We start from the raw sequence: 24,525 nt of genomic DNA, 5'->3' as shown, positions 1-24,525 counted from the left end.
ATAGGAATGCTTTTTATTTTGTACCTCATTTATATTAATTTCAACTAGCATCATCATGGGAAGAAAAGGAAAAAGGTAAAATGAGGAAGAGGAGAGAGAAGAAGATAATTCAGCTTTATTTGTCATGTCTATGTATCTATATATCTATATTTATATCTATATCTATATCTATATATCTATATCTATCTATATCATCTATAGACTTGGTGTGTGCATGCATGCAGGCACACACACACATACATAGTACAGTATCACTTACACAATATATTCCATTATTACTAGACTTTTCTTTTTCCATAGTTAAAACTCAATATTTCTGAGGATATTCTAGTGGCATTCCCCCCACCCCCCATCTGTGTAAGAGTTTTAGCAAATCTCTTCACAGTTTTATTTTTTTAGTAATAGAGCCTACTGGGAATGATAAAATAAAGAACAATAGAGGTTTAAATTTCATAATTAGACAGATGACAAAAACACTAAACTATGTTTGTTTGTTTTTTACTGTATTTAAAAGAGGTTGTAAGCTCCATGTGTACATAACTCAAGAATTTTGGATTTTTAAGAACAATAAAAATATCTTAAAATATGCAAGAAATGAAGTGAGCAAGTGGGCTGATATGAAGATAGAAGCTTCTAATGCTATTAGTGAATATATTGAAATACTCAAATACTAAAAGCCAGATTGGCTAATCAGATATTTGGCAAAATTTGCTCAAATTAGTTTGTTCTCCAAACATTTATTTAACACATACTACATTACAGAAATTGTGCTAGAAATTGGATACCAACATGAGTAGTGCTATATTTAGGGTTTTTGGAATGCAGGGTCAGGGGTACTACTTCAACCTACCTCAGTGTTACATAATTATTTTAAAATAATTTTGGGGAATAGCTGGAGCAAAAATTTCAGCCAAGCCTTGGAACAGCTGGGCCTCACAGAGATGGGAGTATTTTTTCATAACCATGAGAGACTTAGCGACTCAAATGTACCTCTAGGGACTAGAGGAGCAAGCATTAGTGGATCATCATCCTTATGCTATGCTTTAAAGAGATTCATTTGCTTCTCCATTTTTCTTACTCTTTGTAATTGTATATTTCTTTTATCATCTAATTGCTTTATCTTTTATTTTGCATCATGGAAGTTTTCACTACCTTAAAGATTTTGTCAAGTCTCTGTTGGCTCAATTCTACTTCCTCGGTCTGTTTTCTGGTTTTTCACAATTTATCTTTTCACCTTCAGGTCTGGTTTCAACTTGTGTATTTTTTTTAATTTAAATTATTTATTGTTAAAAGTATTACATATGTTTCCTTTTTCCCCCATTGACCTCTCCCTGGACGCTCCCACCCCCAGCACGTGCCCTCACCCCCCTACTGTCTGTGACTATTGGTTATGCTTATATGAATGCATACAAGTCCTTTGGTTGATCTCTTACCCCCATCCCTTCTTCCCACACTCCCCTGCCTTCCCTCTGAGGTTTGATGGTCTGTTCGATGTTTCTATGTCTCTGGATCTTTTTCATGTTGATTATTTTAAATTTTACAGAAATAAAAAACAACCCCTTTCTATCAGCCTTTCTCCTCTCCTCTCTTTCCCTTCCCTTCTCTCTCTCTCTATCCCTTTTGCCAGAAAAAGTTTCAAAACATTTTTTTAAATTAAAAAAAGAGAGAGAAAAGATTAGGAGATGCCCTATCTAGCTCCCTCATCTAAATTATTTATTATTTCTGCATTTCATTGTATTGGGCTATTGAAAGCTTTGGCAGTTGTAGAAAAGTAATAGTGATGGAAATGATCATTATATAAAGGAAATTAATTGTTCCAGTGGAATACCATTGATTATTGTCCCGTGGACTGTGAATAGTTCTGTTCTACAACTCTTGTAAATTCATTTCAGAATTCCTTTTGCCTCATACTTACCTCCTTCGAACAAGTCGTAACATCTTACTGTTTCCTATGTTAATTAAGGAGCTAAGTAAAATGTTTGACAGGTTCATTTAATACTGATACAAGTCGACTAATACTGTTTTAAAAAGTATTCTTTAACAGGGGCTACTGCTAACCTTTGGGGGCGGGGGTAACTATCACATTCAAAACAACTGTGGCTGGGAGGTAACAGGGAAAGAGGGTGTTGGGGACCAGACCCTGTAGGACCTTGTAGAACATTTTGAAACTTTGACATTCATTCTGAGTGAGAAGGAAAGAGGAGAAGTGCCAAATTGATTGGCACTTTAAAAGCATCACCCTGGATGTGGTTTTGATAGGAAACAGGAGGTGAAGGTTAGAGACAGGGAAATCAATTAAAAGGCTATTACAGTTACCTGGATGAGAGGTGATGATAGCTTGGCCAATCAACCAAGTTGGCAATGGTAAAATAATGAATTTTAATCAGATTCCGGATATCTTTTGAAGGTTGAGCCAACAGAATTTACTGTTGAATTAGGTTAGATGCAAGGCATCTGAAAATGAGAGAAATTAGGCATTATGTCAAGATATTGGACCTAAGAAATCAGAATTGTGGTGCTTTAGGGAGTGTGGTGGATTAGAACTTTTGTATATTTTAGGTTTAACAAACTCATTAAATTTTTGAGTATGGATCTTGTGGAAGAAGCCAGACAATGTGGAGAGTAATCTAGGCAAGAGATATAGCACTGATACTATTAGCAACTATACAGTATTTTAATTCCAGGCATTTGTAGAAATACACAAAGACCACCCACATGAGAACAAAGAAAGGCTATTTATTCTGATCTTATAATATCAAGGGATTCAGTCACTATCACTTGTGTTTGGCAGACTTCAATGCAATCAGGAGTGGAAAAGTAGAGGACAAACAAAAAAAAAAGAAGACTTCAAATATACTCAGATTAAAGGTCACTGGAATTGGAAAGCTGGATGTGGGCTAACTAGAAGTGGGGCCTCTTATATTAGGAAGGCTTTTTGGCTTTCTCTGATAGTGATTTGGAAGGGAAAGGGGGAAGAGGTAAAAGAGCACGCATTTGTTGACAAAGTCTGACCTTTTTGTAACAATTGCTTCAGAAATTGAGGTTTGGCTTTCTGGATATCTTATGTGGGTCAGAATTCTATTCTCTTATCTGGCCTGGTCGTTGTCTGTTTGCATATTCAATCTCTCACACTAGATAAGATGTCTACGGGAGGAAATGTGGATAGAAAAGATAAGAGTGGAAATGTAAAGATTTACAGTCACGTCATTGTGTATTGAATTAGTTTGTTGCTACATTAGGGGCGGCAGGGGAATGGTTTTCATGATTCCTAGTGGCAATTTCAAGCCCTGTGCTTTTGTATGTTTGCAAAGGTGCTACTGATCCAAGTTTACCTCCTCTCTGCAAGGACACAGCTGACTTAGATATTGTTGATTTGTTTAAATAATCTGTAGTAAAAATAATAAAACACATTGTGTATAAATCTTAACTATTAAACCATTTTATGGAGATACCTCAGCTGTGAGTCAAGGCCATTTGGAAAGGATTGGGTGGCTTTTTAAAGGGGAAACAATTTGAGCACTGTCAGTATCAACATTGAGTAGTGCTGCCATTACTACAATTTTGCCCGCTCTTTCTTTCACTCTTTTCTTCTTTCATTGCCTTCTGTTGTCAGGTTTTCCTTCCCTAAACCTGTGGCCTTCTTTTAAAGAATAAATATCAATTAAGCAAAGCCAAGTGAAGTTTTACAGGACTCTCTATGGGGGGAGGCTCACTACCAGCCTTCTGGCACAAGGAGACATTTAACTACTGTCCAGCTGTGTGTGGCCTTCCCCGTCTCTCCTTGGCTCGCCAGTGCTGCAGATTTCATTAGAATTCTGGGCACGAGGCGTCACGTTGGCATCCCTATCCTTCCTTTTATTACCATGCCCTTCCTTTTACCCCCTTCTCTTTTGCTTCTGCTTGGATCTTTTGTTATCCGGCTTCTATCACCCTCCTTGTCTTGCTTCCGTGTCCTTTGTCTTCTTCTGTTATGATTTATGATTATGCCCTGCTCCTTCCTTCTTCAGCCCATCTGTTTCCAAGTGAACTACCAACTTGAAACCACGGTCAATGAGTTGCATAACTGCTTGACTTTATTTGCAATTGAATTTTTAGGTAGAGCACTGAGATAGCTCTCATTTATATATAGTTATATTAAATGCATTCAGATCCTTTAGTATAGTATTCTTACACCATTTCCCTGAATTTGTAAAACCGAAAGCTGTTCCCTTATTGAAAATTTTATTAAAAATCGTTAATTAGACATGATTGTCCATTTTGTCAAGAATGATTTCTTTTCTATAGGATGTTGCATATGGATCCTAAAATTAAAGGGAAGGCCTCATAATGAAGGGCAGAGAATCAGGCAGACTTAGAATATTATTTAGAAACTATCTGGTTTCATATAATAAAAAACAAGGCCAAATTACTTAAGCCAATAATAAGATTGTGAGGGGACTCATTATGAGAATGTATGGGTGCACCTTACAACACTAGAACAGAAATTAGAATATCCATTGGCAAGAGTCAGACATAAGAGTCTTTCATTGCTTCTCTTCACATTTGTTTTATTCTTCTTCCACGTGTTTTTCTCCACGAGGAAGAGAACATCTGTCCCATGAATCACACATTCAAAAATTCAGCAGACACTGAGATAAAAATCTCTCCCACAGGAGGATTTCAGAGGGAAGGAACTCTGCTTGGCCTACCTAAGCCAACTGAGTCCAGTTAATACTGTTGGAGCGGAGTAAAGGGTGGAACACTACAATTAATCATTGCTTCCAAGGGAATCTGTCTCCAACACTTACTAATTGGTTAACTTGGACCAACATGCTCAATCTCTTTAAGATTTAGTTTTAGCATTTGTAAAGTAGGGAAAATAGAACCTACCACATTAAATAAAACGAACAATAAATGCTATGTATTATTATTGCCAAAAGCAAAACATTAAATGCATCTTATTCTATATAGGATATTCAAAGAGCTTATATCATTATTGTGGAACACATTTTAATTTGGTATACTCAGGTACACCTGAGTATATATGATATATAGACTTAGTTTTAACAATATGCAAGCAGCACTCACCTCTTAATATTATGAGGCTATTCACACATTGATAAAAATACTAGCAAATGTCTATGATTATCTAGGTTAGAGTACTGCAGAAAGTAAGATGGAATGTGAGGCTCTCTTAGAGCAAGTATATTTGGATAATAGCTAAAGTTAAATGGCTTCCAAATAGGAGGAAACAGACTAGGATGTCCCTTTGGGGTCTGTGTTCATAATTAGAAACCACAGCAAGCTTATAAATTGAAAGCTAATATAGGACGCTCAGGGGGATATGAGAATTTTCTAGTACTTGAGGTAAATTGAGAGCAGCACTATATAAGAAGTCTATGAAGGGGCATAATTAAAAATAGAGATGTCAACATTTTTATTTTTTTAAACCTTTTTTTAAAATTTTTAATATATTTTATTGATTTTTTTACAGAGAAGAAGGGAGAGAGATAGAAAGTTAGAAACATCTGAGAGAGAATGAGAGAGAGAAACATCAATCAGCTGCCTTGGTACATGCCCTTGACTGGAATCGAACCTGGGACCTTCAGTCTGCAGGCCGATGCTCTATCCACTGAGCCAAACCAGTTAGGGCAAGATGTCAACATTTTTAGAAAAATATTAGAGGATTTACTTACAGACTAGGTGTAAATGATATTGGGTGTCAGAAATTTAGCCATGGCATGAGGGTTACTAATTTCAGACTGGGTGAAACACATTGTGAATGATCTAAAAATATAAATTGCTTTATAAAATCCAGGAGTTTTTATCTGAATCAGGATATGGTTGTGGGAACACATCACATTGTAATAAGAAAAAAACACTAAAATATATATGATCTAATATAAATATACTCAAAGAATTTATATAATATAGATCAGCATTTCCCAAAGCATATTTTGCATCCCTTAAATGTTAACAGGTCATGCAAAGCACACCAGATTAAGTAAACATAGGTATGATTACTGCAGGACTAAATAGAAACTTTAATATGCCAATGTACATTATGAAGTCCAGGAGGGGAATATATGCTGAATTTTCAAGGTACATTAGATCTCAGTGCACTTTTCCACAATACACTTAGTGAGATTTGGTATTCTGAGAACCCTACTTCAGGAAACATAATTTAATTTTATTGTTCCTCCATATTGCAGTATACTTATGCCCAAATCATAAAATACTAGAGGCCTGGTGCACGAATTTGTGCACGGGTGGGGTCCCTTGGTCTGGCCAACGATTGGGGCTGATCAGGGGTACTGACCTAATGGGGGGAGGGACTGAAGGAGGTGGGATGGCCAGGAGGAGGAACCATCGGGGCCAATTGGGGGCCAGCCGGCCAGAGGGAGGGACCATGGGAGGTTGGCCCCAGCAGCAACCTAACCAACAGCTGATTCCATGAGGAATCGGGTTCCCTCCTACCTCCTGTCTGGGTCCGGGATGCGGGTGAACCAGATTTGGGGCTGTCAGGGCTCCAGAAGCAAGGTCTGGGTCAGTGCATGTCATAGCTACTGGCCGGTCATCCAGTCGTTCTGGTCATTTGGTTATAAAGGCCACTTAGAATTTTATATATATAGATATTCATCACAGCCCATATAACAGCAGGATTATTCATGCATATTTCATCAAAAGCCCTTGAACTTTCTGTGTACTATGTTTTTATATTAAATTAACACTAATGGTGACAAACCCATACCATGTGGATCGTTTGCATAAATGGATTGTTTATGTGTATAACAGTAACTCTAACTTTCATATACAGTTGCAGTCAGTGTTGGTCCATAGATGTTATGAACTCATTTATTGGTATTTATCTTACTCCACCATACCAATTTTTTCCTATGAATACCCACAATACCATTTGTACTTTTTGGCCCAGAACATACAATGATCAAGTTATTATTATATTCATTATTATAATTTCTCTCTTGTGCTTTATTATGTTCCAGAATTCATTGCTATCATAATTTTACTTAATGCTTTGAGGTTTTTGTTGCTATGATTGGCATTTGAAAATTAAAAATCATTGCACAGAATGCATTTAATATTTAGGTCTCCTGCCAGATGTGCTCCCTAAACTCCCTAAACTTTGCATTTTGTTGCAGAAATTTGTGTGGTATATATGGCATTTAATTAGAGATCTAGTGGTTCTTGGGGAAAAATGCTGGTGTTCTCAGTTTTTTAAAAAAGCTATTGACAAAAATAACTAACTACCAGTGCTGCATTACTAAATACATTTTTATTTCTCTTTCTATTGTCTAATGTAAATACTTTTAATGAAATCTAGAGAATGCTCCTAAATAAAAATATTTAACAGCATTTAATATTGATCCTCACCATTTTTGCTTTAGATCTCCTAGGACAAACATGGTGTCCAGATAATCAGGAATTACGTTGAAACTTGGGGCCAACCAAGGAGAAGGTGGATTTAATTAGAACTTAGGTCTTCAGACGTTCCCTCATTCTGTTGAACTGCATGCCTGTTTTTCTTTAATCCACTGGTGCTCCCATCAGCCTTTGTCCCTTTATTTGTTTTTAATTATGTTCTTGCTGAAGGACTTCACTGCAGTTGCTCAGAAAAATACCTAGAATCATTTTTAAGTTATGTTATTTGCATTCTGACGCCAAATAATTTCACTACAGCTGTTTAGAGAAAGGTGTAGAATCTTCAAATTATTTATTTAAACAAAAGTGATACAAATGTTCATGACTATTACCACCTTATATTGAACATTTATCAAGTTTTATGTTCACTTTAATCCATAATATTAGCATTTGAAATAAAGGAGGGGTATTAAAGACTTGTCTAAGGCCACTTACCTACACCGCAGCAGAGCTGGGATTCCAAGCCCAGGTACAGCGATCTCCAGGACCAATTTGCAGCCTATTAACTACCCTTCCAATTTTTATTATACCTGAAGGAATTATTATTGAAATGGGTTTCTCTTTGAAGATAAGAAATTAAAAGTTATGTCATATTAACAAAGTTTTATAAATTTAGATAAAAAACAAAATCTTCAGACAGGAAATAATTCAACAACCTTCTTTATTACCTACCTATAGGCTGGGAGTTTTTCTTAGCTAATATCTGAGCTGGCACCTGTAATAGTCCCATATCCAAGGTCTAGGGAAGCTGCTTCATGCTTCCAGCCAGGTACCAATAAGGCTTTGGGAAGATAAAAACCTTCTCAAGAAAGTATTAAAACTCTCCTCTTACAGGCCAAGATTAAACACAGACCTCTATCCACATACGATATGCTTACATCTGCTGTTTATTTTGGGGACCAACACTTTTTGGGTACTTTTGTCTCATTGCAAAGTTTAAATCATCAAAACCATTAATGGTGTTCCCTCTCTAATTGTTTATAATGCTCATGACCAATTAATCATAGGCTTGCTAGAAATTATACTCTGATGATGGCTTTTATACTTCCTCTTGCCTTTCAGCAATGAACAATTTTAAGACAAGTAATAATAGAAAAAAAAAGTTAATTATCTTTTATTCTATTACTCATAGTTGAAGATATACATATAAACATGAGTTATTTTTTAAGCAGCATAGCATAATGGACAATAGAATTAGATTCAACTGTATCTGAAGTCCGAGGTTAAAGTCCAACCTCAGCAGGCTATATAAAATGAGAATTTTTTAATATGATTTAACCCTTCTTAACCTCAATTTGAACAACCACAAAAATTTGACACAATAATATTTTTGTGAAGTATAGATAACACAACAGGTTTGAAAGCCCTCTATAAAGTGTTACATACAGTATGTATAGATTTAATCCTAGTTTGAATAGATTCAAAAGTAAATAAGTTAAATATGAATTCTAGCTCTCATACTTCTTTTAATTTTGCTAATTATATAACCCCAATTTACCCATACAGAAAATGCAATTAAAATGTTTATTTCTAGAGTGTTTGACCTTAAACATATTTTATATAAGTACAATGGTGAGAAGATAATTGTTTTTCTTTCTTTCTTTTTTCCAGCACTTGCACCATCATTCAAATCTAATTAATGTGTCTTTCTTCAACTGGTGTATTTTTTTGAGGTCTGAACATCACATTTCTTTGATGGCCTGATACAGTTCCACTCTGACTCCCTAATCCCTTTTTTCTAAGAGTTTATAGAACATTGTAAGTACTTCATGTTTACAAGTTAATAAAAAGCAGAACAGATAGATTTTTAAAATTCCATTTTCTTCCATCTAAAGTAGTGGTTCTAGCCCTTTAAATACAGTTCCTCATGTTGTGACCCAACCATAAAATTATTTTCATTGCTACTTCATAACTGTAATGTTGCTACTGTTATGAATCGTAATGTAAATATCTGGTATGCAGGATGGTCTCAGGAGACCCCTGTGAAAGGGTCGTTCGACCGCCAAAGGGGTCGCGACCCACAGGTTGAGAACCGCTGATCTAAAGAAACCCATTTGGTATTCTAGCTCTCTGGTTCTGAAACCAAACCACGAAGCTCCCATGGTGATGACACCAACATTTGGTCCAGACCAAGGCCTCGTGTAGGGCAAACAGGTCAGCATGAGAGAGTTACCTGGATTCTTGGCTAGGAATCTGGATTTGTTTGGCTAGTTCTTTATGGACAGTGATATCAGGATATCAGTCCTCTTCAAAGACCTTGATAAGAACCTTGTGTTGTTTTTTTGTTGAACTTGGTCGTCTTGTCCCTCTGGCCTCCTTGGGGCCTGTAGGCAGAGCTATCCCAACTTTGCCCATTGACCAGCAGGAACTGAATGGAACAGGGATTTGGGTGAAAACTGCCTTTCTCTCCGCTGGAGTGCTGTAGGGAAGTCAACTGGTATGGTGTGGTGTGTGTGTGTGTGTGTGTGTGTATGTATGTGTGTGTTTTTCTTCATTGACTTTATTGGGGAGACACTGCTTAACAAAACTATGCAGGTTTCAGGTGCACAAATCTGCAACATGTTTACCACCCCAAGTCAAGTCTCCCCCCATCACCATTTATCCCCCATATACCTTCCTCCACTTCCCCCCTTACAATTAACACATTATTGTCCTTGTCTGTGAATTTCTCTCTTTTTTCCTTTTTGCTTCATCCCTCCTTCCACCCATACCCAGCACACCAAGCCCTCCCACAGCTGTTAGCCTGCTCTCTATCTGAGTCTGTCTCTACTTTGCTTGGTAGTTCATTTTATTCATTAGATTTCGCACATGAGGAAAATCATGACACCTGCCTTTATCTGACTGGCTTATTTCACTTAGCATAATGCTCTCCAGGTCCATTTATCCAAAGAGTAAGATTTCTTTCTTTTTTACGGCCGAGTAATATTCGATTGTTTAAATGTACCACTGCTGTTTTACCCACTCATCTACTGATAGATACTTGGGCTGCTTCCAAATCTTGGCTATTATAAATAACTCTATTTGAACACAGGTGTGCATATATTCTTTCCAATTAGTGTTTCAGTTTTTTTCCAGTAAATGTCCAGAAGTAGAATCACTGAGTATAAGTAAGTTCTATTTTTTTTGAGGTAATGCCACAGTGACTGCACCAATCTGCATCCCCACCAACAGTGCACAAGGGTTCCCTTTTCTCAGCATCATAACCAACACTTGTTTTTTTTATTTATTGTTATCCCTTTTCTCAGCATCATAACCAACACTTGTTTTTTTATTTATTGTTGACAGGTGTGAGGTGATATCTCATTGTGGTTTTAAATTTGCATTTCTCTGATTATTAGTGATGTTGAGCATGTTTTAATATGTCTATTGGCCATCTGTATGTCTTCTTTGAAAAAGTATCTTTCAGGTTTTTTGTTCATTTTTTAATTGGATGGTTCGTTTTTGGGTGTTAAGTTTTATAAGTTCTTTGTAAGTGTTGGATATTAACCCCTTATCAGATGTATCATTGGCAAATATTTCCTCCAATTCATGAACAGACAGGTTGTCTGTTCATTTAGTTGATGGTATCTTTTGCATTGCAAAACCTTTGTAGTTTGATGTATCCCATTTGTTTATTTTTTCTTTTTTTTCCCCTTGCCCAAGAAGGAATCATGCTACCTGATATCAAGCTATATTACAAGGCCATAGTAATCAAAGCAACATGGTACTCGCATAAAAACAAACATATAGATCAGTGGAACAAAGTACAGAGCCCAGAAATAAATGCATTCCTTTATAGTTAATTAATATTCAACTGGTATATTTTAAGTGAAAAATAACAGAATTATTAAAGTTGTTAAACTATGAAAAGACAATGTCTATATTATAATTATCTTAATGATTTTGATCATTCTGAAAATACCAAAAGGATCTCTACTTGTTCTATTTGAGAAGCATGGATCTGTACAAATAAATAGACAAATTATTTATAAAGTATATTTGACACTTCAATATGCACAGATGAGTCATTTATGAAGTTTTGTTCTGAGCATCCAATTTAGGTAATTTGATGTTAACATTGGTGTATATATATCTACTTAGAAGATATCACAATAAAGAATATTTAAGGGTTTGAGATGAAAGAATGACACAAAAACTAACCACAAGCTGATTATAAAACTTTGCAGGACTGCAATGTGTCCTGTAAATGTTAGAACCATTTAAATAGCAGATACTATTGTAAATTGAGGACAGTAAACCTCTTAAGCAAAGTTGCATTCATATGCCAAACATACCCTGCACTGCTTAAATTTTAACTTTTTTTTAAAAGTATTTTTAAAGTTGCCATATGGTGTAAGTAACTGGAAAACACCCTGAAGAATTCTTAAGAAATAAAAATAAAGAAGATAAGATAATTTTATGAAACTTAAGCTTTAAGAAAAGACGATCCACATAACATGATATGACAAAATGGTTCCCAGGCTGGGACTATCCCATTTAACCATACCCAGGAGCAGACTCTAGTTGGAAGGGCCTGAAGTTTATATAAGAAGACCTTTTAGAAACAAGTATCTTACTTTTGCAGATTCCTTAAAAATGCATAACTATGTATGTGGACACTTTGTTTTGACTTTTCCCTGACCTTTGGAAGAGACCTGTCCAAGTGAGGAGCTTAAACTTTTTTAGCTTCAGGATTATTATTATTCTACCACTGAATTTAGCCAATTGAATGAACGTGCATATGTGAAAAAAGAACATGCCATTAAGAAAAAAGTGGGTCAGCCATGAAATGTTATAACCAGAAGAATCCCTGAGATAAATATTGACATTGCCCATTCAAGCGATGCCAGGGAGAAGTATCATGACTGACAGATTTGAGAATTTGAGTTTTTTCAGCAAAACTGCCTTTATTGTGAGTTGGATCCATCTGGCTATTTTAGAATTTAACCAGAATCTGATTCCTGATTTAAAAAGCCAAGACTGGATTATTTCTTACCCAAACCTTTCTATGTCCTCCTTCTCTCCACTCCCATATCCCCATCCTCTGCTTACAGGAAAATGATAAAAAGGTAAAATGAATCCACCTTTCTGGTCTCTTTGGCATTTTAATTTTAAAGTAATAAACAGGCCTACTGATTATATACATTGATTTGTCCAAGCCTGAATACTATTTAATTATCTCTAAGAAGGTATTTAGTAGACAGCCCACATGTTCACTAAGTAGCCCAGACTTCTGCTTTCATCAAGGAAACTCAGCTACTTTTCTGTAATATTCGTTATATTAACAAAGAGTTTTCTAATCGTTCAGACAAAACAAATTCTCAAAGTAAGAGCTCATCATTTAAAATTTGAAAAAATGGTAATTATACTTTTGAGATATAAACCTGTCTTCAATGCTTTGCAGCTGCCTTCTAGATTCCCTCTGATAGGATCAAATATGTTGTTTATTAATCTCATTTTCTACAATACACATCGTCTCCAATTGTATTGGAGCAGTTTTTATAACTATTGAAGATAGGAATAATCCACTATCTCTATTTTGCTTTATGGAATATTTCAAAACTTTCAAGTGCTTCTATGTACTAGTATAACAGCAAAGGATATTGAAAGAAGGAAGAAAGCAAGGCATGCATGTGAAATGGAGCCTTTCTTTAAGTTAAACAGCCTCTGAAATGTAGACACTAATGCATATTTATATTGATCTATTGGTCCTTAGTATCTGTTTATTGTTTAACGTATTTGTCTGTGCATTATTTATTGACTCATTTATACTCAGAGGAATTGAATTAAGAATAAACTATTTTGGGGAAGTATAAAGTGGTGGAAATAGCACATTACACACAAAGATGTGCACAATGATGAATTAGCTATGTATATCATCTGTACTACAATATCTTATAGTGCCATGCAAATTATTGAGGTAATGCATTGAGTTGAAACCCAATTAAAAACTATACATGACTCAAGCATACCATAAATACAACATGTAAACTATTAAATTATGCATCCTCTTATTTTCAGGTAAATAAATGTCTCATTATTACATGTTCTAGTTAATCATCTTAGCTTTAAATATTATATATTTGAAAGCCAAGTAAACCCAAAATTAGCATTAGTAAAACACAAACAAGACCTATCAATATAAGAAAAAAATATTGATCATTTTGGTGAGGTTTGAAAGAAAAATATATTCATAATAACAAAAAAATAAATAGTTGATGTTGTTTAATAGGAAATAATTTAGACGTTTGGCTATATACATATAAAAGGTGGATCCCAAAGAATCTCTGTCAGTCTGGATAAACTGAAGGATGCTAAGTATCTGATGATTTGGAGCTGAAGTTAGAAGTGTGCTTACAATCACAAAAGCAATTCAAATATGTGCTTGTTGATTTCTGCTCCAAAGAAACGAATATATTTGTTCTTACACCCAGGTGATCCTATAAGACTATAAATATCTTATTTTTCTTGCTCTCTCCTATAGAAATGGTATGACCACTGCTTTTGGACTAATTCAATATCAGTTACTAATATCTAACTTAGCTATGCTTAGCTATCTATACTCAGTAAGTTATCGTGCTGGATTGAGAAGAGGTGGTAACAATGAGTTACTAAGAAATTAAACAATTTAAAATATTTAAATATATGATATTTTCTTAGTTCTTAAGAAAAAATCATGCTGTTTAAGTTTCACAGAAAACTTCCTTCGAAGGAAAATTAGAGTATTTTATAATATCTTAATTAACTACTAGTAATTCAAGCCATGCAAAATGCAAAATCATACTTTTATTAGAATATTCAGTGCATATACCTTAATATAATCTCGTTAAGTGGTGATGTGATAAAAACAGAAACAGGCTGCATGAACAACAAGGTAAACCAGATTATGTAGGTGTGTAGGTAGTTAGGTAGATAGTAATGGAATCATATATTTATTTATTGATTACATTAGTATTTTCATTTCTATTGCCTTTTGCATTGTTGGACTGCCAAATTGCTCTTTGCTCCTATAAAGAAATATGTAATGTTTTTAAAACAATATTTATTAGTAATATCCTCTCACTTTTGCAAGTACTTTCTCAACTGCACTGAATTTAATTATTTAGAATTTGTCATTTGTCATTGAGGACTGAATATGACTATTTGCTCTATGCATATCTATACTAATAAAAGGGAAATATGCTAATTAGACTGGGTAGACTAGACATCTTCCAGACAAAGCCACAGTGGTGGGGGCTGAGGCAGAGGCAGTTAAGGGCGATCAGGCCAGCAGGGGAGAGCAGTTAGGGGCAATCAGGTTGGCAGGGGAGAGCAGTTAGGGTCAATCAGGCTGGCAGGCAGAGGGGCTAGGGGCGATCAGGCAGGCAGAGTGGTTAGGGACAATCAGGTAGGCAGGCCGGTGAGTGGTTAGGAGACAGCAGTCCCGGATTGCTAGAGGGATCCCAGATTGGAGAGGGTGCAGGCTGGGCTGAGGGAACATCCCTGCCCCCCGTGCATTAATTTCATGCACTGGGCCTTTAGTCTATAATAATAAAAGCATAATATGCTAATTAGAACTTCCAGATGAAGCCAGGGCTGGGATAGAAGTCCGGGTCCCGGGTGCCAGAGGGAAGCTAGTGTGGGTAACTGGGGGAAGGAAGGACTACTCTTGCCCAAATTTTGTGCATCAGGCCTCTCGTATTTAATATAATGTATGACTTTCTGAATTTTGTAGAAATAAAACAAAGTATATATTTTGTTACAATGTAGTAGAAAATATCTGATGTGTATGCAACATCATTAGCTCTGCAATTTTGCATTCAGAAATAATAGCACTAGGAAAAATTTGGTTAGTAATATGAAGATAAGACTTCCAGTATAGAATATTTTAGAAGGTTATCCAAATAATTTCAGTCTTCAAAGCTTGGCAATGTCCATTTTCCTCTCAATAGGAAGTCTTACTTTAAAATTGTAATATGAAATTATTCTGTGTTCAGAAGTATTAGATTTTTATTTTCTGTGCCCATTATAATATTTACTCTTGTATTTAAATGAATGAGAAGCATTTACTTAGGTATGAACTATTTTATAAAAATTCAAACTGAATTTAGATGAGTTTTATACAGCATTATTAAAGTTACTTTAGTATAATTAAGATGAGTAGTAAATGAATATGTGCTGAGTTTTTGGCTTTTTGATTGAATCCATTTCTCTTCACTATCACTTTTATGGAAATAATACTCTTTTCTTATTCAGTGCAATTTAGCAAATAAATTATATCATATAATTTTAACTATGTGATAAAACAACCCCCCCAAAAAATTATTCCTAGACATTCTAAAATAAGGAAAATAATACCTTGACTTGTTTTAAAATTAGTTAGAATCTCAATAAAAACAAATGGAATATTTACATTTTCATTTTCTCAATATCCACCTCTACAACTATTAAAAATTCACATCTATAGGTAAGGATTTTAGTAGTGTTTTTTCTATATAACTGTGAAGGATGAACATAATGAAAAACTTATAACTTCATGATCTGGAAAGGAATAATGTAATGTCATAAACCTGGGAATTGGGAAACAAAGATATTAAGTAAAAGTGAAGTTGTTGTTTGTGAGTTTGAATAAAATATCAGCAGTATGTTGCTGTAAAGAGCAGAAGTCAACAAGGTCTAAAAAATCAAGTACAACTGCAGTAGATGTTCCTTGAAACACTGAGCATACAGCAGACTTTAAAAAACTCAAGGCTAAGAATATAAATGATTCAGATAATGTGACCATGAATTATAAGAAAAATAAGTACTTTGTGGTAAAGAATGAACATATTTTTAAAATAATTTTAACTCCAATTTTGTTGATTTTAAAATCATATAGCATCCACTAGTCATATTTTACAATCATGTGTAAACATGAATATTAAATAAAAATTTTTAAAGTGTGATACCACTAAATTTCTTCTTTGTTAATGTTAATGAAACTTGATGATGTTCAAAAGTAAGGCTGGAAAAATACATTCTCAACATCACAGACTTCATGTGACCTTAATTTGAAATTAGCTTTGATACACTGGTTGTTGTATTTCAGGTTAACTCTTTTGCAATTGCAATTTTCTTCTTCCTCAGTTGATATAGATATCTTTCCATGACAAGTCAATGTACAGTATTGGATATGAATATGGTGAATCTGAATCTACAGAGTCAAGGGTCTTAACAAACAGATGGGAGAACATCTTGCTTTTTTATATAGTACTAGAGGCCCAGTGCAAGAAATGTGTGCACTGGGGGTGGGTGTCCTTCAGCCCAGCCTGCATCCTCTCCAATCTGGGACCCCTTGGGGGATGTCCGAATGCCGGTTTAAGCCTGATCCCTGTGGGGTCTGCTGGCTTCCAACTGCTCGCCTGCCTGTCTGCTTGATTGCCCCTAACCGCTTTTGCCTGCCAGCCCACCCCTAACCATTCCCCTGCCAGCCTGATTGATGCCTAACTGTTCCCCTGCTGGCCTGATCACCCCCAGCTGCCCTTCCCTGCCAGCCTTGCCACCCCCAACAGCCCTCCCCTGCTGGCCTGATTGCCCACAACTGCCCTCCCTTGCCGGCCATCTTGTGGCTGTGGGCACTGCCATCTTTGAGGGCATGACAGTCAATTAGCATATTCCCTCCTTATTGGCTGTGGGTGCCGCCATCTTTGCAACAGCATGAGGGTCAATTAGCATATTCCTTCTTTATTAGATAGGATATATTATTATCATGTTTCTATGCCATTGATATGTGCCAGCTTGATTCTTTGTAGCATTGTGTAATGTTGCATTGCATGTATCAAAATGTTCTTAATTAGCCCTAGCTGGTTTGGCTCAGTGGACAGAGCATCGGCCTGTGGACTAAAGGGTTCCAGGTTCAATTCCAGTCAAGAACACATACCCGGGCTACAGGCTCAGGCCCCAATAGAGGGCATGAAGGTAGCTGCCAATCAATGATTCTCTCTCATCATTGATGTTTCTATCTCTCTCTCTCCCTCTCCTTTCTTCTCTGAAATCAATAAAAATATATTTTAAAAAATGTTCTTATTTAATTTGCTATTGATGAATAGTTTCCAATTTTATGGGAATTAAAATAATATTGTTTATTTTTTGCAGTAGATAAATAATGCCCATTCCCTAAAACTCCTAATACCCAGAACCTGTACTTTGCCATCTTACATGGCAAAATGGACTTTGAAATATGAATGAATTAAGTAATTTGAGATGGGAAGATTATTTGGATTATGTGGTGGGCCCCATGCAATCACATGGTCCTTAAAGTGAAAGGGAGAGGCAGAGTAGGAGAGCTACGGGGCCATGTGACTATGGAAGAATAGGCAGAGAGATTCAACTCTGCTCACTTTGAAGGTGAAGGGAGAGTCATGAGCCAGGGAGTGCAAGCAGCCTTTTGGAACTGTAAAAGGCAAGGCCATGCACTCTCCACTAGAGCTTCAAGAGGAATGTAGTCCTGCATGGCCTTGGTATTAGCACCGTGAGAAGTGTGTCCAACTGCTGACCTACAGAAATGCATGTAATAAATCTGATTTGTTTTAAGCCACTAGATTTGTAGTAATTTGTTACAGCTGCAATAAAATCTGATATATGCTGCTGCTATTTACATTTCTGTAGACACCCATTTTATGAAGTAGAGTTACTGAAATAAAGAAAACAACATGCTTTAAGTTTTCAGAAGGGGTATAAAGCCTGTCCAGTCAGAAAATATATATCTTCTACAATAAAAACAAGTCTCATGCATAGCAAAGAGCATTGCTGTCTTGCCATCTTATACACTCTTCTCTTTTAAAAGTTTAAAGGTTAGGTATTATTGTTTATGGTGCCAAGATAATAAATGCATCCTGCTTTCTTCTGGGATGCAAAGTAAAATGAAATCTTGTCATTTTCTGCACCATAGCAGTAAATAATAGAAGACATAAGACATTCTAGTAAAATACAGACAGAAAGCTATATATTAATTTTCAGTAAGAAAAAATATTCTAGTTTCAGTTATACAGGGGTGGACAAAAGCAGGTTAATAGTTGTACAAACAAATAATTCAAGAGTGAATAAATAATAATATAAGAATAAACTCTGTGTATCCCGTACTTACAACTGTAAACCTACTTTTGCAGATGCCTATATGTTAAATGGGATATATTTTTTTCCCACAAGTCTCATCTCAGACTGAGAGTGAATGTGTACAGTACCAAATCAAGTAACAACTGCTTTTATTAAACTTGTTTTAATGCTGACCACTGGACAATTTTTTACACCCAGCTATTTAAAAACACAGAAAAAAATCCACTAATAGTTAAATCAAGGTGATAAATGTATTTATTTTAAATGACTAGGTATTTCCTTTTCTAACAGTATTTAAAGGATTTTACTTGTCTATGTATATAGGTATGCATGTATGTATTGAATAATTGTCTCAGTCCATATCCTTAGTCAGAATTAGCCTGAGAAACCACAACAAAATCACTAATACTTTCCTTTGACATCCTGTTGCCTTGTCCATTTCATCCTTCTCCCAAATGCATGTCTTCTTAGATGAAGGGATATCTCAAATTTGCATCTGCCCTGACTCTGTCAAGTATATATTCCCTCTTCCACATCTTCCATCATCTCATCAAACCATGCAATTTTGCATTGAAGCCCTTAAGCTTTTTGCTAAAAGATAAGTTAAATTAATACCTGGCCATAATTTTTAACATAGTACTCCCATGTTGCAAGCATATTCATTTTAACGTCAATGTTCAAAGGCCAGTGTCTTAGTTCAACACAATAGTGAAATTTTCAGGTACCACAAGAGGAAATTAATGTTTCTTTCCTTGTCTATTCATTTTGTGAGCAAAGCAGCCTATTGGTAACTGGTCAAGCAAGCTCCATCGTCTTCTTTTTTTCTTTTTTCTTTATTGATTGAGGTATTACATATGCGTCCTTGTCCCTCCATTGCCCCCCACCCCCATTCCCACACATGCCCTCACCCCCCTGGTGTCTGTGTCCATTGGTTAGGCTTATATGCATGCATACGAGTCCTTTGGTTGATCTCCCCCCCTTACCCCCGCCCTCCCCCATGTTCTAATATTTGTTAACTCAAATTCATACTTAGAAAATGGAACTTGGGATAAAATTTGACTTTAGAAAAATATCACAAGATGATTGCAAAGGGCCACAAAGTGTACCATGTAACCTGTCCTGGATAAATTGAAACTGGAAACAGCAAATAAATGTTTCTGAATTCTAAATAATCGTTTTCTTTGATACAATTGTGTTGATGTTGAGACTAGGAAACATATTTGAAGGTAACAGCGTAAAATATATTCATGAATATAGTTTATTTTTAGAGTGAAATAATCAGCTTAAATGTGCCGTCTCTTGCTGTCCTTCACAGTGCCGTGATTCCCTCAGTCTGTAAATGTTTATAATAGCAGTATAGAAAATGTTATGTTATTTTTCCAGTGAATTGGAAAAACCTCCTTTCAGGAAGTTGTGCAGTAAATCAATTGTCAAGTCGTGTTTTCTACCAGCACATCCGGCTGTATCCTATAAATGAAAAAGCCCGAGGACTGTCTTATGGCTAAAGCTTTCAATCTCAATTCTGATCTTGTCTCTTAACCAAGGGCTTACTTAGAAATAGTATGTTTCCCAAAGATATATCAGAGAACACCATAACCACTGTGACACTTTATGGGAGGTATAATCATCTCCCTAAAACCAAACCTCTGAACATTTGGTTGGGGGCAGAATGAGTGATCTCTATCAAAACAGCAGCTGAATGTCATGGATTTTGCTTTTGGGTGTGGTTTTTGAAGCCGGGCATTGTGTTACCAACACTCTACTCTACAGCTGCAGGATCTGTGGTTTAATTGCAAATTTGATTTCTCCTATCACTGAAAGCAGTGTCTTTTATTTGAGTCACATACTTATACTGAGGCAGCCATATATTTTGAACATCTGTGCAGGTCTCTGATAAAAAATAAAAAAGAAAAGAATCCATGATGATGTACATTCACAGTCATTTCTTACAGTCTATAACTGGAATATTGGAGACTTATTATCATTTATAGGCATCTACATATCTACCTATGGTTTTCCAAAGCTTTATGTTATTTTTCCTGAATATAATGCAATGCCTTTGGAAATGGTGTTTAAAGGAACATCCCCCGGAACTCCAACTGTTGTCTGGATGTTTCAAACTAGAATGAACTAAAATAAAAATATCTTAGAACTAATCCCCAAGTGCATTTCTAAGTTTAAAAGGACAATTAAAATAGAGGGTTTGCCCTGTATTTAATTTGAATATTACCTTGAAAATAAACACGAGCATACAGAATCAAAGAGATAAGAAAATTCTACTGGGAGTTTGTGTCAAGAAATTAGTGCAAAGGTAAATAAGCAGAATAATTTTGTAGGATAAACAAAAAGTTTATCAGGCGAGCATATTAAATCTCATAAATATTTTAATAGTAAACTATTAGTACATTGCTTGCCAATTCAATACAGAGTGATATATTCATGCAGCATTCAATAAATATTAATTGATGGTGAGTAGATAAACCTCCCCCTTTCATACAACAGATAAGCGAGTGACCTGAGCAATGTATCTTTTTCATTGCTACTAATTTGTCATCCTTAAAATCTTGATGATCTCTATGGGCTATTTCCATTGATGAGTTAATTAATTAGCATTTATTATCTGAGGTTAGTAAGAGAGCCTATGTAATCTCCTTTATCCCTGTGTTTATCAGCACTAACAACTAGAAGTGATGAGCATTTTTTTTTTCTGTAAGTGTGGAGTGAATTAAGTGCTGCCTAAGAGAAGACAAGTTCATTTTAAAGTGCCAGCTCTTGAGGGTTACTGTAGCTTAATAGCTGACTTCACAGGCTGCTTTTTGAATCTGTCACTTGTTTTCCCTAAGTGGCTCATCATCATTGTATCTCCTCATTCAACACTATGACATAATTCAACAGCGCACCTATTTATGTTAAGATCCTCAGTCAGAGATGTTCTGTAGTGTTTGAAATGGCAAAAGAAGTTAAAATCATCCACCTGAGCCGGTCTTCAATGGCAACTGCTTAGCTTCCTACACCATGTTATTGCTACATGTTTACGTCCGTGCTGTACTAAAATTTAAATAGATTGTTATTGTTGTTGGAAGAACTAAATTTAAAGGAACCATGGCACATATTGATTTTAAAAATTAGTTATTTGGATTTCTCCTTACTGTTGGCTCAGTGTTGACCTTAGCCCTATGATCCCACATCTGTTTCCTACAGGCTTAGGAGGCTGAACCCACTATCTGGGGACTAAAGCCCAAACAGCACTAAAATATGAGGCCCCATGACTGATGTCTCACCAATAAACACTTTTTATTGGTTTGACGGGCAGTACCCATAAGACATTTGAAACGGTCTCTTTTTAGCGCTGGCCGTAACAACTAAATCATTGGCTTCCTAACTGTTTCTATCTCAAGTCTGTCTTCCAAAGTTTTCATTGGGTAAGAAATGAAAGCAATGACTGGCCTTTTATAGCCTTCCAGTTTAAGCTTGTCAGTAACACCCCACACACACACACACACACACACACACACATATATACATATATACACATATATATACATATATACATATATATATAATCTTTCTGCCACTACCACTAATGTTTTGATATTTGTCAACCATTCAATATTTACCAGATATTTTGCCTATTACTTTACATATATCAATTGATACAATCTTAACAAAAATCCTGAGATCTAAGTGTCTTTACTCTGTATTGTTGAAGAAATTAAATTTCAGGAAGTTTAATGAACTTGTCAAATTTGCACGCCTATTTAGTGGTAGAGCATAAATTTGAACCAAGGTTAGACTGAGTCATGTGAACTTTGAAGAAAGAGACTCTGGATCTAGCCTGATATTTTCCCATCCCCAATAGCCAGAATAACCAATTATACATAGGGGTGTTCTTTAAACTGACAGTGATAATGTCACTGGGATTCATGGTCTTGCTTTAACTCCCAGGTTTCTAGGCATTTCTAAGTTAAATTATTCAGAATCAGCGGTTCTCAACCTGTGGGTCACGACCATCGGAAAACACATATAGCATATCATATTTACATTACAATTCATAACAGTAGCAAAATTACAGTTATGAAGTAGCAACGAAAATAATTTTATGGTTGGGGGTCACCACAAAATGAGGAGCTGTATTAAAGGGTCGCGGCATTAGGAAGGTTGAGAACCACAAGGGTATTTCTTCTGTTCAAATACATACTTTAATGCTCATGTTTTGGCTCATCAATAATTAATGACTCCTCATTTACATAATGTTAGCTCTCTTTGGCCCCAAGTGTGCTTTTGCTTCTTCCTCAATCAAAGTTGTTTTGTTTTTTTTGTTTTTTTTTTATTACAGGCACTTGAGTTGTGATCAATAACTGATGAATAACTTCAAAGGAAATTATCTAAAATCAGATGCCTACAGGCCAACGGCATTAGGAAGGTTGAGAACCACAAGGGTATTTCTTCTGTTCAAATACATACTTTAATGCTCATGTTTTGGCTCATCAATAATTAATGACTCCTCATTTACATAATGTTAGCTCTCTTTGGCCCCAAGTGTGCTTTTGCTTCTTCCTCAATCAAAGTTGTTTTGTTTTTTTTGTTTTTTTTTATTACAGGCACTTGAGTTGTGATCAATAACTGATGAATAACTTCAAAGGAAATTATCTAAAATCAGATGCCTACAAGGCCAAGAAAAAGTAGCCATAACGTGAAGGACTTTTCAGTAATGAATAAATCAAATATATTTATTATTTGTAAAATCAAGTTTTCCATAGTCCTCTTATGTTTGTGGTCATTTAATTATTAAATTAAATACTCAGTTATGTTTTAACTTGTCATCCTGTCATATATTATTTTTTCCATCATTAGTATTTATACATTCTTATAATTCTATATTTCTGTATGTGGGAAGAAAGGAGTGAAAATTTCATCTTTGTTTTTATTTCTTTGTATAATGCATTTTCAAATACAAAAATAAGTTTGTTTACAGTTTTAATACATACAAAATACAAATGCATTTATGAAAAATGCCATTATACCAACTCACAGGCATTTTCAAGTTTCTTTAAAACAGATGAGGTGAATTTTATTCAGGTGTAATGAAGGATTGGGTGATTTGTTGTTTTCCTCTAGCTAGTTATAATTTAGAAGGAAGTCAACATAAGCAACAAGCATGTTGAATGAACATATAGTTAAGCTTGGAGAAATGCAATAGCATCCAGATTTGATTAACACCTGCATAAAGAATAATCTTTTCCATGCCTCCTATAAACATTTTCACAATAGCAGCAATTTATATGCCACATATTTAGCTTTTATTCTTTGTTTAAGGAAATGATGTCCTGATATGCATATATTAAGTGTAATATTTCGATGATACAAAATTATCCCGAGATCTTATTTATTTTCATGAAGAAACTTAGTTACCACTACCTTAAAAGCTTTATTGTATAAGCCATCAATCTAAATTTAACACTTTCTAAAATAACTTCCTTTGATTGGAGAAAAAAATATACATTGTATAACCCCAGGTTTAATAGGATAATAAAAGTCACAAAGTAAAATTTGTGAATTTAACTAAATTTTTGTATTTAAGATTAATGAACACAAACTACTACAAGCTGTAATGGTAAAGTATTTAGCATCAGAAATCTGTTTCAGTGTATTAATATTTTAATACCACTATAATATTTACTCAAATAAAAAAAAAGTATATTTGAAAACTCTAAGTAGAGCAAAAATGAGCAAATTAGGTGCGTTGTCACATTTTCTTCATTAAAAAAATCACACTTTATTGAAATATAATTAACATAAAAAGCTGCCTTTAATTAATGTGTACAACGTCATGAGCTTGGATATAAGTATACATCCATGAATCTATCACCACAGTCCATGCTATAAACATCTCCATCACCAAAAAATACTAAATGATACCACTAATATGAGGAATCTAATGTAGTCAAACATATAAGCAGAGAGCAGTGTGATCGGTGCCAGAGGCTGGGAGGAGGTGGGAAATGCAGAGGGCAAAACGTTTCATTCCTATAAAATGAATATGTCCTAGAGATC

Source organism: Myotis brandtii, unplaced genomic scaffold (assembly GCF_000412655.1).
Source record: "Myotis brandtii unplaced genomic scaffold, ASM41265v1 scaffold567, whole genome shotgun sequence".
NCBI lineage: Eukaryota > Metazoa > Chordata > Mammalia > Chiroptera > Vespertilionidae > Myotis > Myotis brandtii.
The sequence above is the reverse complement of the archived record's forward strand: the minus strand, read 5'-3'. Positions refer to the sequence as shown.